We start from the raw sequence: 15462 nt of genomic DNA, 5'->3' as shown, positions 1-15462 counted from the left end.
CAAGGTATGGAGAGGTTTAAAGAAATGGAAGGGAGTTTGCCTAATGGGAGTTGTGTTTAATATAGTGAGGAAGATCACCAATAACCAGGTCTGTTTTTCTTCACAATGGCCAGTGGGTACCTAACTGTATTAGCCTTGTTGCTCCACCAATTGTGCAGGACAGAGCTGACAACCCAGGCAGAACCGAGGAGGACGGGGATGCTCCTGGTTCCACAACAGAAATACAGCTGAAGGGAATACGCTTAGATTTTCTTTTCTTCTTTTCTATAACCTGTGATAAATATTGTATGTCTCAGCAGCATAGGGAAAAAATGATTGATCCTTTCTCAGTGATATAGATATGTGGCTGTATATGTTATATGCAGAATGAATGATTGAGAGAGAGTGGGGAGGGGGGGCCAAGAGAGAGATGCAAGCCACTATGTATAGAATTGCCAATAGCAATCTATCAAAGGAATGGCAGGAGTACTAGACTGAATGTTGAATTTCATCTCTAATTTAATCATTTGTTGTTTTTCTGTTACCAAAATTTTGTTTCATTTTATTCTAATTTCTCCTCTCCACCCCCAAAGATTCAAAGAAATAAGCACAATTACAGAAGAATTTGAATCAAATGCTTAAGAGAACACAGTGCTGCCTTTTGTATATGCTGTGAATCGTATGTACAAAGATAACACTACTTTAAGAACATTTTACTTCAAATTGTCTCCTCTCCTGTGCAGAATAGTGCAGACCATTCATTCTCAATAGGGGAAATATTGCCACCAAAGGAGCAAAAATTTGTTCTTAGGGGGTGTATGCAAAATTGTTAAATATCATTATGGTTTATGACCCTCCAATGGGCCATAATACATAAATGGATACACAGTATCTGTCTTTTACTTCATCTCCACCTTGTAATGGGCAGGTTTCACTACTGAAATTTTTTTCTTCACTGAATGTGTTATTTTGAAGATATTTAACCAGGAAATTTTTACAAAGATTTTGCTTTCTGTGAAACTTGATTTCAAGTTGAACAGCTGAACAACAAAAACCAACCAAACAAACAGAAAACAAGTGTAGCCTTGCAGGTGTAAGTCCTAATTCTTCATGGATTACTCACCTGTTAGTTACCTCAAACTATTGGAGAGACTGAGAATGTGGGTGGAAGATGTTTATTGGCATATTGGAAAGACATGCTGTCCTCTGATTATGAATACTATACTGTATAACTGCTGACCTGTAGTAACTAAAATCCTTGGGTCTGTTTCTACAAGCAGTGGAGATGGGTATATGAGTTCTTACCAGAACATTTAAGGTTTCTCCTCTTCCCATAGAATGAACATCACTCTGTGATTCATTATTAAGTGCCTTGTTTTGTTCACGGAGGCTATCTATACATGCTTATCTTGTCTTATCATCTAAATTGTGTACTCTGAAAGAGAAGAGATCATATAGAACCATGGAATATTACAGGAAAAAGAAGGGAACTCATTCTCCAAAGCCAAAATTTCACTTCTTAGATCATTCATACATTCATCATTCCACACCTATTTACTGTATATTTATTACATGGCAGGCATTGTGCTACAACTTTGGGAAATTCAGATATAAATTCATCATTAGTTAATCTTGACTTGAGAGAGCTTAAAGCAACACCTTTTTGCATGCCTTACAATTTATTTTTTATAATTTCTAATGGTTGCAAGTTGTGTGAATAGACCACGATTTGTTCTATTTTTCTCTTATCATTGGTCTTTTAATTCTTTATTGTAACAGGAACATCCTCACATGAAAAACTTCATTCATAACTTGTTATTCCTACTTTAAAATTTGTAAAAGTGGAATTACTAGGCCCCAAAGTGTAGGTACTTTAAAATATCTTGATTTTAATGCTACTTTTATATTTCTTTCCAACAGATTCTTACCAGTTTTCACTCCTGGTAGCAATGTGTGAATGTGACTGTCTCACACCCTTACTAGCAATAAGTATTATTATTATTATTATTATTGTTATTATTGTGAAACTCTTAGCTAACAGTATAAAGGAGAAGAAATGTTACTTAACACACACACACAAAAAATGATTGCACCAGCCTTTGATTTTTAAGGAGGTGGGATAATTTAAAACAATGAGAAAACAAATATCTATTCTATTTTTATTTTGGGGACTTTTGGAGTTGATACAACAACAGAACAGGAAATTTCAGTTTCTGCCAGTTCAGTTTTTCTGGAGGTGGAACACAGAATAGAAATGTATTATTCAGGGGGAAATATCAGAGACTCAGGATTCCTTTGGCCATTTAGGGGGTAGAAACTGTAGCATCAAATGACAGAGTTGAGTTTTGATACAAGTGGGAGACTGGGGTGGGGGAGATGGTGGTGGTGAAGATATGTCTGAGAGAGGTATTATGACAGGGAGGACCAGTCTCTAAGGAAATAGGACTTGGGGAAATAGTAGCTCAAAACCTTCTTGTTACCTTCAGCCTCGAGTAAGTCTGTTTTATCTATGAATACTAAGAAAAGGATGTATTCTACATTGTGGCATATGGCTTGTGAAAAGAAATGGTGAGATGCTCCATCCATGTGCTGAACTCATGGACCCAAAGTGAAGTAAGGTTTAGAAAGAATTGTAAGTGATGCTGAAGAACTCCAAGGGCATTAGGAAGGATTTAGACTTTCCACTGTGAAGACAAAATCAGGTTATATTTCACGGATATTTAAAGTTGGATTTTTAAATTAGTTATGAGGATGAACATCTTTCTCATATGGTTTTAAATTTTTTTTGCTTGTTCAATTTTTCTTCTGTGAATTGACTATTCAGATCTTTTGCTACTGGCATTCATAACTTACATGAAAAGATGTATCTGAGCTATACAGAATGGGACAAAACAATTTCTTTTACATCAAGACCCAAATAGCCTTTATAATGGCAAATAATATTCAGTTAATAATGAAATTCTAGATGGTCTTCCTTGAGGACAAGAGCTTAAGAATACCTCTGTCACTGAAAGTCTCCAACACTATTTCTTGAGTAAAAAGACTATTTGTTTCTGCTGAATTTCTCTTTTTAGGAAAAATCTAGGATCATTTCACTTATATTTCAAGAGCAACATGAAATTCCTTCTCTACCAACTGTATGTTTTAGGATTCTCCAGAGAGCAAACCAATAGTAAATGTCAAGAGCTAGATGGGCAGATAAATAGATAGAGAGATGGATAGATGGGAGGGAATTAATCAGGGTAATTGACTCATGTGGTTATGGAGGCTGGAAAGTCTCACCATAGTCCATCTGAAAGCTGGACACTCTGGGATGTGGCTTAGTCCCATTCCCAAAGTCTCAGAACTAGGGAAACTGATGGGGGTAATTCTCAGTACAAGGCCAAACACCTGAGAAGCCAAGGGGCTGCTGGGGGTCCTGAAATGCCAAGGTCGGAGAACCTGGGGTTCTGATGTCCAGATCAGGAGGACAGTAATGTCCTAGCTCCAAGAGAGATGGGTGGGGTAGGGGAGAGGGAGAGAAAGAGTGAGATAATTTTTTTTTCCTTTTTTTAAAATTCTTTCTGGCCCATACCCGATTGGATGGTGCCCACCCACGGTGAGAGCAGATCTTCCCCACTCAGTCTCCAACTCACTTGCCAATCTTCTCTGTAAGCATGCCCATAGACACACCTATAAGAAAGGGCTTTACCAGTTCTCTAGGTATTCCTTGATCCAGTCAAATTCACACTTAAAATGGACCATCACACTCCAGCAGTGTTATCTCTTAGCTCCAAACTGGCCACACAGGTTAAGAGATAAAATGAACATTTTTTTCTCTGCAGGCTGAGCTATAATATCTATTTTTTTTCTAGACAGAAGAAGTGGATGAGGAAGCAGAGGAAGTATCCCAGGACTGTGGCTCACCTCATGCTGAAGTGTGGAAGGTGGCTTCAGGAAGCTCATGGGAGTCGGCCCAGACATACCAGACTTTGGAGCTAAGTGCCAGCCCACCAGGTTGGTCTCTTCTCTCCATGGTAATGAGATGTTCAGTTTTCAGTGAAGTACACTTCACAAAAAAAGAAATTCAAAGGTGACTTTGTTTTGTTTCCCATTTGAACGCTATCAGAATATCCTTAAAAAAAAAGGCCAATCTCAAAAGGGCTTATCATCATAATAGCAATATTTTAAAAGTGATAAACTTCAAAAGCAGAATGGGCTTTTGTTTATATTCCTGCTGGGACAGATAGTGTCCCACAGGATCTTCCTTTGGGAATCCTTGTCAGAGGATGAAAAGAACAAGGTTTATGTAGGCAGTGCCAGCTCCTACTTCCTTCAAAAAAAAAAAAAATGAAAACAAAAACAAAAAAACAACCCAAACAAATAATCAACAAAAAATGTTACCTCTTATAGTAGTTTGCTGTGTACAATTTCAGCTGACCTGGCTATTCACTAACCCACGTAAAAAGAATTATTTTAAAGGCTTATTTGATTAACGTATTTCATTAAGATTCTGCTGAAATGGGAAGAGGCTGAAGGAGGAAAATATTGAGATTAGAGTACTTTAGCCCCAGATCATTGACAAAATTGGTTTATGACACTAGTCAGACCCCCAAGCTGAAGAACAGAAACCTTGGGGACAAGTTTATTAGGTTTACTTAAATAAACATAGGACTTGGAATGGCAGTGGCATTACTTGTAGCTAAAACTTATTCTAAGGAGCAGGACTGAACTGGACAAACTGATTCAAAGAGTCTAGCAATCTCCAGGGAAACCCTGATTATGTACACCCTGGGATTGTGAGACCTAGACAAATATTACCTTTACTAGATGGGAAAAGATTTAAAAGTACCAATTTCCCTTGAAAACAAATAAAATGAACTTTGTCTACCAACTTTCTCCAAAGAAACAGAACCAGATTCAGAGTTCCTGGGTAGCCACGACACACAGGGAGCTGAGGACAGGTTGCAGGGGTTTTTGTCTTCCCACAATTCATTGGCATTTGTGTTCCGGAATGTTCTTCTTAAGACTATCTCAACTCAGACAGTCTTCTCTGTATTAGTTAGGCTCTTTGGCAAATGACAGAAACACAACTCTAATTGCTTTGGCATTAAAAAAAAATAGTTCATGAATTTGGGAAATTGCAAAATGTCAAGCTAGAACTACTTTTCACTGGGTCTTGTTCTAGAAGTTAAAATGATGCAACCAGGACCAGTTCTGTCTTCATCTCTTCACTCTGCCACCTTCACTGGTTTCATTCACTGCTCTTTTTGGAGGCAAGTAGGGAGCTTGTAGCCATAGTCCCACATTCTCTAAGGCTCATGTCTTATAGGGAAATAGAACACCACTCCTAAATTGTTAAGGCATGGTTTGGGGGATTAATTGTCACGTGATAGTGAATGAATCACTGTGGCCAGAAGGATGAAATTTTCTTCTTATGTAACTCTGAGTCATATACTCATTTCTGGAGCTGGAGGTGGTATCTGACTACTCCAGAGTTCCATGGTAGGAGAGTGGAGGAGGGTGGGGGAACAAAGTAAATAAGAGAGGTCCCGATACCATGGCAGTGGAGGGTTGCCATAGTTTGGACCGGAAATATCGCCCAAAGGCCCATATGTTTAAAGCTTGGTTCTAGCCAGTGGCACTATTGGGAGGAACCTTTAGGAGGTGGGGTCTAGTAGAAGGCAGTGTGGTTAGTGGGGGTATGTCACTGACAGAGATATTGGGATCTTGACTCCTTCTTGTCTCCCTCTCTGCTTCCTGGCCACTGTGAGGAACAGGACTCCTCTGCCACATGTTTCCTCCATGGTGTACTGCTTCACTGAAGGCACAAAGCAAGGGACCAATAAACCATCAACTGAAACCTCTGAAACAATAAGCCAAAATAAACCTTTCTTTCTTACAAGTTTATTGTCTCAGTTATCTTGTCACAATGGCAGAAAGCTAGTAACACAATGGTGCATGGCCAAAAGACAAAAAGTCTGGTCCATCATTCTGTAGGTTTACTAAGCAAACATGAAGACTTCTTCCAAAGACTTAACACAGATCCAGTTGGAATAGGAATTAGCACACGGAGCTTTCAGTGGAAGACCTTGTGCTCTATGCCTCATGAAAGCAACAGGAGGACAGTCACCTCTCTTTCCATCCTCTTGGAGAAGAGAAAGTTCACCTCTGGGAAATTGCATTCTGACCTACAAAGAAATACACCTGTGAAACTTGATTGTTTCTTGTAACATGACTTTCTTTTTTTGTTTTGTAGCTAGCATAAAAGTTAACAATCTGATATCAGCTTACTGGGAGGTTGTCTGTGGAGGGAATTAATCAAGGTTTCAGAGTCAGAGTTGGATCTAAGTAAATGTGATGCTCCTATAAAGATATTTTCAGACACAGTGAATACCATTAATTTGTCACTAACATTAGTAAACATTTGCGTTTCTTAAGACTTTTAGTGGTCTTCTTGTCATGCTTTCTTTGTACCAGACCATCCACGTCTAAGATTTTAGATAGTATTCCCTGGCAAAGCTTTTGTAAACTCTTAATTTTTCCTTTTTCTTTTCTTTTTTTTTAAATATTGAGGATTAAACTCATGGGCACTTTACCACTGAACTACATATCCTGTAGGTTTTTTTTTTTAATTTGAGACAGGATCTCACTAAGTTGCTGAAATTTTCCTTGAACTTGTAATCCTCCTGACTGAGTTGTAGGGGGGTGGGATAGAATTAGGGAGACCTGCTAAGAGGTTACTGTGATGATCAAGACGATGATCAGATCATTTTGTAGTAAAAATATTGAGAAGGAGCTGGAGTTTGAAATATTTTGAAAGCTAAGAAGAGGAATTTGCTGATGGGTTAAATTTGGCCATGAGAGAAGATAACTCTAAGATTTTTGGCTGGTGCACCTGAGTAGAGACAGGTACTAAGATGGCAAGATTGTAAGAAAAGTAGGATTGGAAAAATCAAGTGTCGGGTTGATTAGACATCTAAGTAAAGTAAACAGGTCATAAAAAGAGATAAATATATGAATTTAAAGTTCAAGAATATTATTATAGATGTCGAGTTCTGTGTATAGGTGATATTTAAAGCCATACATCTGCTTGAACTATCTAGAAGAGTTGAGGCTTACTGCACTTCAGTACTTAGAGGTCAAGGAGATGAGGAGAGACCAACAAAAAAGATTGAAAAGGGGTGCCCAGGAATATAGAGGGAAAGCAGAGAGATAGTTTCTCTGAATATAAAGGGAAGAATGTTTTAGGAAGGATGAAATGGCAGATTATGTCGATTGTACTTGAAACTGAAAACCAAGCAACAATGCTGAGACCAAGGTGCTCTTGATCTAGTGGTTTTATTAAACTGGAGTGAATTGAAGAGATGATGTTAAGATGAAGAAGTAAAGACCTAACATGAACACTTTTTAGAATAATTTGCACAGAAAGAGGAGTATAGGAATGAGTAGTGACTTGAGGGAGACTATGGGAACTGGAGAGGCTCTCTACTGTGAGATATTAACACAAGCCTTCTATTTATGGGAAAAAATCCAGTAGAGAGGAAATTATGTTCTATCAGGGGAAGAGTTGTTAGAGATGCCCTTAGAGGTGAGACCTAGTGCTTAGTGTGGATCTTCATCTTATAGGGAAGGCTGCAGCTCTTTCATTCCAATGAGGAAAGTGTAAACGGGTCTAAACAATTGAGTTGACAGACACGACAGTGAAGCAAGTGGGCATTCTCCTCTGAGGACATCTGCTTATCAGTGGTGTAGGATGCAAGGTGATCAGTTCAGTGCAGAGTGAGGACCAGGAGAGGGTTCTTGGAGGGTTGAGGAGAGATGAGAAGATGTGGAATTGTGGTCTAGAAGAAGGGGGAGTGAATGTGGTACATAAGTGTGGTGTTGTTGCTTGACATCCATGATAATGGGTTTAGGGTGAGGCAGGCAGAACTGAACAATTTTATCCAGCCTCGTTAGCTTTGAAGAGGTGGAGAGAAGACAGTGTTGGCTTAACCCACATTTAGGTTAACCAGGTGACTCATTCAAAGATAGGAACCAGGCTGGTAACTAGGACAGGGCACATTGAACATAAACAACAGTACCTAGATGAAAGATGGCTAGCTACTCCAGATGGTAAAAGAGAACGTCACACAAAGGTGGCAACTGCAGAGAGAGGCTGCATGCCTACATCCCAAGGCACTCTGGGCAAAGTTGTAAGTACAACACCAAAAAGAAGAAAGTCTCTTCCTTTCCTTATAGCCTTGTGGTCATCCTCCAATCCTCTCTATGGGCACACCTGACCTAGAGGAATTTCTCCGGAATACAGCTCCAGTATTTCAAAGCAGGACGTAGAAGGATGTGTTAGGAGTTGAAAGACAAAAACTTAATATCTGGTACAACTAGAGAACACAAGGTATGCAGAGGGGACGTGAAAAGTGGAACTGGAGAGTGATTTTTAGTAATGAATACTATAATCTAATCTGGATAAGAATGGGTGGGGGGAGAAAAAGGAGGTGAGAGGCAGTTAACAGAAGTAGAATTCAGGGCCACCCTGTAGCGGCAGTTCGACTTGCACACCTGTTGGTCAACGCTCTGGAATCCACTGAAGGACCCAGTGGGATCCAAGATGAGTTTGGAGGGCTCCAGGCATGAAAAAATCTGATTTACTCTGTCACTGTTAAAAATCATCAGAAAGGTCTTCCAGACTGATTCTGGTGAAGAAAGGAAGCAAACAAACTAATTCTCATCAAGGCATTTTCTTTTATTATAAAAACCATGGAGAAAGCAAATTTTCCCCTAAGCTATGATTGTTATTATTATTATTTTAGTTGTTGATGGACCTTTATTTTATTTATTTATATGTAGTGCTAGAATTGAACCCAGTGCTTCATATGCAAATAGGTGAGTGCTCCACCACTGAACTACACTCCCAGCCCAACTATGATTATTAAGCAGTACGAAACTCAAGCATCTTTCATGCTTCTCCACTTTATTTTCCAGAAATAAGAGGTTTAATTCCATTAATTTGTTTGATAAAACAAAGTATTAACTATGTTTTCCAAATTACATAAGATACTCAAATTCATGGCCTCCGTCTCTCCTTCCTCTCACCCTCTTGAGAACCTTTGACTCAAACACATAACTGTCTAATAGGGGAACTTTAGGTATCAGCTGGAGGCCAGGAAGAAGATATCTCAGGCAGGAAGCGTTTTACCCCACTACAATCCTACTAGTAACTGTCAGCTCTGCCTGCCTGTAATTATAGCCTGTCAGAGTTCACAGACACTTGCATTTCACATGGATGTGTGAATTGCACGTCTTATATTTCTTAGTAGGGGCCCGCCCTACAGCAACATTTTTACAAAATGACAGTTTTCAGGAAGGTATGGGATCTTATTTAAGTAAAAAAATAAATAATAATAATAATAGTGATTCTTCACCATAGGACTACAAGTAGGGCAGTAATTAATGAATTTGCAGAGTCAGCAACATAGCTAAAGCAATTAGCACAAGTTTGGTTTTGAGCTGTTTATTTACAGTAGAAGACCCCCAGAGTCATCTGGGGTATCAGGTAGGATGGTCTTCCTTTATCTGCTTTTTTTTTCTTCCTGAAACTATTTTTTTTTATTGCAGTAAGATAGACATAACATAAAATTTACCATTTTAACCTACTCATCCAGATCTCTCAAGGGTAAGCTGCCTCTTTTTAATCTACCTATGCAATATAAAATTAAGAGCCAATTACACCACCATCAAATAGAGAAGGGCTTTTAAAGGATAACTGGAGAGTGATATACAAGGTTTCCTAATCACTACACCTAATTGCAAAGAGCAGTAAAGAATTTTTTCATGAGTATCTGAACTATAATTAAATACAAATAATCAAGTATGAACCTTCCATTATTTTAGCAGTGTGCTCTCTGAGGCAACAAAACTTTTCCCAGAGGAAATAGATTACTGTTTGCGGCAAGTCAAATGTGTATGGAAAATAGAGGGCATATAATAAAGTAGTAAATAAGAGAGAGAGAGAGAGAGAGAGGACTGCAGAAAAGTAGCTGAGGAATCGTTGATTCAGGAAGGTGTAAGAGAACTTCAGGGAACAAAGTGGAGAAGAATTAAATAGAAAAGAAAGACCTACATCGACTTGAAGGACAAATAGAGAAACACAGTTAAGAAGGTAGACTAGGAACCATGTATCTAACCCACCAAGGGAAGGTCGACGAAAAGCAAACACTTCTGGCCCTGACTTTTCCTTATGGATTAGGGACAAGTTCAGCATCCAATGTCTTTTCACGTGGCTGTTGGTGACTGGGTAAGCAAGGGACCCTGAGAATGGGTGCCCTCCCCATTATAGAGAGGAAGGATTCTAAGAGGAAGCTGGTGGGGTCAGTGTGAATAGGGGAAAAGTGTTCTCACCCTTGAGTTTAGAGAATTTACTCTTCATCCATCCATTCACCCATCTACCCACCCCCCCGATCCACTCATGCACTTCTTTGTAATTAAACATTTGACGTGTCCTGGATCCCAGGCAAAACCATTTTTTTTTACAGTTACAAGCAAGATGAACACATTTTTACCTTTTCATTTTAGCTAAGGAGAAAGACAATAAACACACAGATAAATATCATTTAATAACATCTTCTTTGAAGAAATGGCAGTAGAAGGGAGGAAAGGAATATGCATTTTCTTACATGGAATGAAATCATTAGACTCTTCTGTCTTTCCTCCCTCTTCTGCTACTCTCTTTTATTCTTCCTTTTCTTCCTTCACACATTTTATTGAGCCCATATTATGTACCAGGTATACCTGGTTCATATCTTCATGCTGCCCAAACTCCAGCCAAGAGAAACAGTACAGTGCTTTTCACATTATAGGTCCTCAGTAGATTATTTGGAAGAGTCAGTTCACAAACTTAGGCTGTACAAAATGAAGAACATGAGATATCAAAAGAGAGGAAAGAAAAATATTAAGCATAATTAACAGAGAAACAGATTAAAATTAGATGACAGTGAGCCTTATTGGCACAAATAATGACTATATCAATATGGCATTTGAAATAGCAGGATGCCATCATTTATCTCACTTCTGTGTCTCATCTGTCTTATGAATTTGGAGAAAGCAAGGCATTTTGCCAAATTTAGAAGTAATTCAAATGCTACATATTAAGAATTTTGACTGAAACTTGTGCGTGTCTGTGTTTGAGCTCTGATTACTGCAAGATAAAATTTCCTAGTTAAAAGAAAATCATTTCTTAAGACTATGAGAGAGAGGCGAGAGAGAGAGAGAGAGAGAGAGAGAGAGAGAGAGAGAGAGAGAGAGAGAGAGAGAGAGAGAGAGAGAGAGAGAGAGAGAGAGAGAGAGAGAGAGAGAGAGAGAGAGAGATTGATTTAATGACCCAATTGTACAGTTAATTGTAAAGAATCATGAACAGATTGGATGGACTGATGTCTTAAGAGGTGGAAGGGAGGACAAAGGGAAAACAATGAGTGGCAGAGTACAGGTTGGGAGTTGTCGCCTTTGATCACAGAGCCTCAGCACCTTGGTGACCAACAAGCTTAGGCTGATTTTCCCTGGTGAAGAAGGTGTTGATGACAGAGGCCAAACATTTCACTGTTAGTTCTTCTGGTAATAGCTGTCTCTGTTTTTCAAGTTGTGGTGGAAATGGAGCAATGCACATGAATGCACATGCTGGACTCTCTGCCCACCTCATATGCAAATGTTACAGGATTTACTTGACTTACCAGCACAACACAGTGGAAGCTCCTGAATTCATTCTGATTCCTACTCGCTGTTCACAAAGGCTATATGGGCTTGTAGAAAAGATGGGCGTTAAGCAGAAAAAAATCACAGCCACACTGACACTTTTGGGCAGTGTGGTTTACCATAAAATACAACCCGTCTGAAAGCCTAGTAAGAAAATTACGGGTGTCTTAGGGTGGCAGTGGCTTCTCCACAATTGACTTGGGCAGATGTTGCAAGTGGTATTTTCTTGCATTTCCACATTCATGAATAAATTCTCTCAACCGAAGGCATATAAATATACATTCATGAAAGAACCCACACGACTCTTATTTTTAGGAGATCACATAAAATATTTATGTCCCTCTGTCCTCTTAACCAATTACTTTCCTAAAGGAAAAAAAAAAGTACAAAAAACGTGATTAAAAATTTACCTTGTAACAAATAACTCGCAATTAACTCATTCATTTCCACATTTCTACATTCTCAGTTATAGTTAGGGTGTATTGTAAAATAATTATCACTTTTGAACCTTTCAAACTGGGAATACACCATATCAATGGTGGCAGGCAAGTCAAAACACAATGTAGATTTCATATCAATCAGAATGTCAAATGATCTCATTAGAGTTTCAGGTCTATCTGTGGGTACATTTCAACTATTCTGCTTTTCCTGCATGAAAGTTGAGCAAAGATTAAGTCATTTACCCGAGACAGTTGGCTAAGGCAGCTGAGTCGAGGCTTTGATGAAATGTGTCAGTCATTTTCCAGCAACTCTGCCTTCGACTACTAGTAGGCTATCGGGAGTAACCACTGTCACAGAGCTATTGCCAATGTGGTTGGATTTCTTTTGACAGAACATTTTTCCTCTAAATTTTGCTTAACTTGTTTGTGAAACTTTTCCTCTTTGATTGTATTTACTGTTAACTTTCTGAACATCAAAGCCTGGAATTACTTTTTGGAAAAAATAAGACTTTTAGAGGTAATAAATTGAAAAGATGAGCTTTAGAATTTGTTTAAAGAAATATTTAATTTTGTGCATATCTAGTACATAATTAAATAATGTATGTTATTTCCTATCCTATTTATATAATATTTAGTTCTAAGTGTCAATTGACATTTGCCACCTACTCTTTTCTTAAAAATATGCTTGACTACTTTCATAATGAAAAAATTTTTAGTTATAAGTGTACATAATACCTTTATGTTATTTATTTATTTTTATGTGGTGTTGAGAATCAAACCCTCACACCTGCCAGGCAAGCACAATATCATTGAGCTACAACCCCCAGCTCTGCCACCTACTCTTATTTAGCTTAATTTTGAGAATCAAATACAGTTTCTGGTCTTGTCCCCCTCAAACTTGAGGCAAATTCAATTGTCTAGCACTGCTAATGCATAGCATAGACTCTAATGTCTCCTTGGGGCAGATATAAAGCTTCCAAACATGGCTACTTCTCTGAGGAATTGGTGGTGACCACATCCTAACAAAATGTGTGTACCTAAATGTCACATAAAATGATAAGCAAATTCAATACATAAAAAAAATAAAGTTGAGGCAATGACCATCTGTTATTAAAAGAGTGATGTTATGTAATCTTTCGATGTTTTCTTAAACTAAAAGAAGCTACTTCATGTTATATAAAAAATCAGTAGAAGGCCCATGACTTTCATTTGAAAGTGCTTCATGGAATTCTTAGCCTCACAATCCAGTTTTTAGCTAACAATTCAGCAATGGTTGAATAGAGTGACCTTTTAAAATGAAATGGATGAGCCTGGATATCAACCAAAAGCAGAGGATCTTCTAATTCAAAACTGTTCTGTCAAATTAGCTTGTGAGTGTTTTCCAAAACCAAGTATTCATCTTAGGATTTTATGTGTTGATTTAGGACTTCAGTGAAAGACATGTATTAAGGAAACAGAATCAAACAGTGAAAGCATCGTTAAATATTTTGATAAATAAAACTTTATTTGGGGTTTATCTTTTAGAGAGGAAATTGTGAGTTGTGTTTTGAGGTCTTGAAAACTTTTAGTAGGTAAATTATCAATTGGCATTGATTTGAGGAGGGAAAAAGAGAAGTCAGTGGATAATTGCAATAAAATGAGATTTGTGCCAAGTCTTCCAAGAAGGCTCTTCTCTTTCCATATGGGAATTTTGGCAATGACAGAATCAGGGTGTTGGTGAATCTGCTGAAGTGACTGCGATCAGGTTAGAGGATTAAAGAACTTTTGAAGAAAGAACTTAAAATAGTATTCCTACTGATGATAGGTTGATTAGGAAGGAGATAATGTGAAATAGGATAAAGAAAGGACCTTATTAAGATTATTCAACAACTTACTGTGGTCTTATAATTGAAATTAAAATTGCACCTAAAATCAAGTACAGTTTTAATGCTTAAAATATATGCAACACCTTGTGTTTTCCAGAGTAATTTCTCATTGCTTTAGCATTGCCTTAAAAGGTAATTTTGATTTTAATATATTCATTCATTTAACATTCATTCACTCAACAAATATGTTCTGTGCCAGATACTCTCAGTGTTGGAAATTCAAAGATAAATGACATTGCTCCTATGTTTATAGGACTGTATTCTTGCTAGTCTGTGAATATCTTTGAGGGCAAAGTTCCTGGTAGCATATAGATACCCACTGTCTGTCCCCTGAATGGATGTTTAAACTCATGTTCTGATCAAATTGTCAAATAAAGGATTCTTTCACAAAATAGAAGTTCGGGCATGATAAGATCATAGGTCCTGATATCAGAAACCCTGGTTTTAAGTATTAGCTTGGGTATACTAGTATGATACTAGAAAATTCACTTAACTTTTTCCCCCGTCTCATTTTCCTTATCTCAAGGATAAAATCATATTTGCTTTATGAGGTGGTTGTAAGGGTGAACGTGAAAATGATTCCTAAAGTACTACTTACATGTTAGTCATTATTACAAATAAGATTCCAATATTCTACAATATAGTAGCATGTTTTAGAGGGAAGTGGCCTGTTTAGTAGCACAGCAGTATCTTCGTTCCAGAACGGATAAATCAAGAATGTTAGTCTTGGCAGGATGCCAGTTACCTTGGAGGAAATTGCTTCAGTGATAAGAATCAAAAGCCAAGACAGAAGACTCTCCATGGATGAACCTACTTGGGGGGTCTGGGAGTGCTCTGACTTGGAGGTAGCTCAGATCCTGTGAGGTTGTTACTGAGGGTCCAGCATTCTAAGTCTGACTGCAGCAAGGCAAGCTTGCAACGTGGGCAATTAATAGTCCCAGCAATCACCACTCAAGCATCTGAATTCTGGTTCTGGCATTCTGACATTTAGAACGTCCATGAGTGGGAGTTAAGAGTTGAATGGTTTTTATGATAAGGGGTATCATGGATGCTGCTAAAAATATGTGAAGACAGAAATAATTGAAATGAGGTGGGATTTATAAGCAGTGGGCTGATGACATGGGTTATATCATGCTGCCACCACCACGAACAACTATGTGTTGACAGTTTAGCAAACATGATCCATTATCTCTGTAAAAACTCATGAAAAACTCGTAGAGCACTTATTCTCACTTCATTTGACAAATAAAAGGACATGTTCAGATGCATCTGGTGACTTGTCTAAGGCCATATTTTAAGTCAATTGACTCAGCTCTTGCGAATTCAGATCCACTGCTGTTCCATGTGAGATGCCTACCTCTTTACCCTCTAAAAGCCAGGATATTGGGGAGTCCATGCAGCATGGACTAAGGGAAAAAATTGTTCCCAGCAGCTAACAGTATTTTTTTTATAGG

Source organism: Ictidomys tridecemlineatus, chromosome 6 (genome assembly GCF_052094955.1).
Source record: "Ictidomys tridecemlineatus isolate mIctTri1 chromosome 6, mIctTri1.hap1, whole genome shotgun sequence".
In the NCBI taxonomy this organism is placed as follows: Eukaryota; Metazoa; Chordata; class Mammalia; order Rodentia; family Sciuridae; genus Ictidomys; species Ictidomys tridecemlineatus.
Note: the sequence above shows the minus strand (reverse complement) of the source record.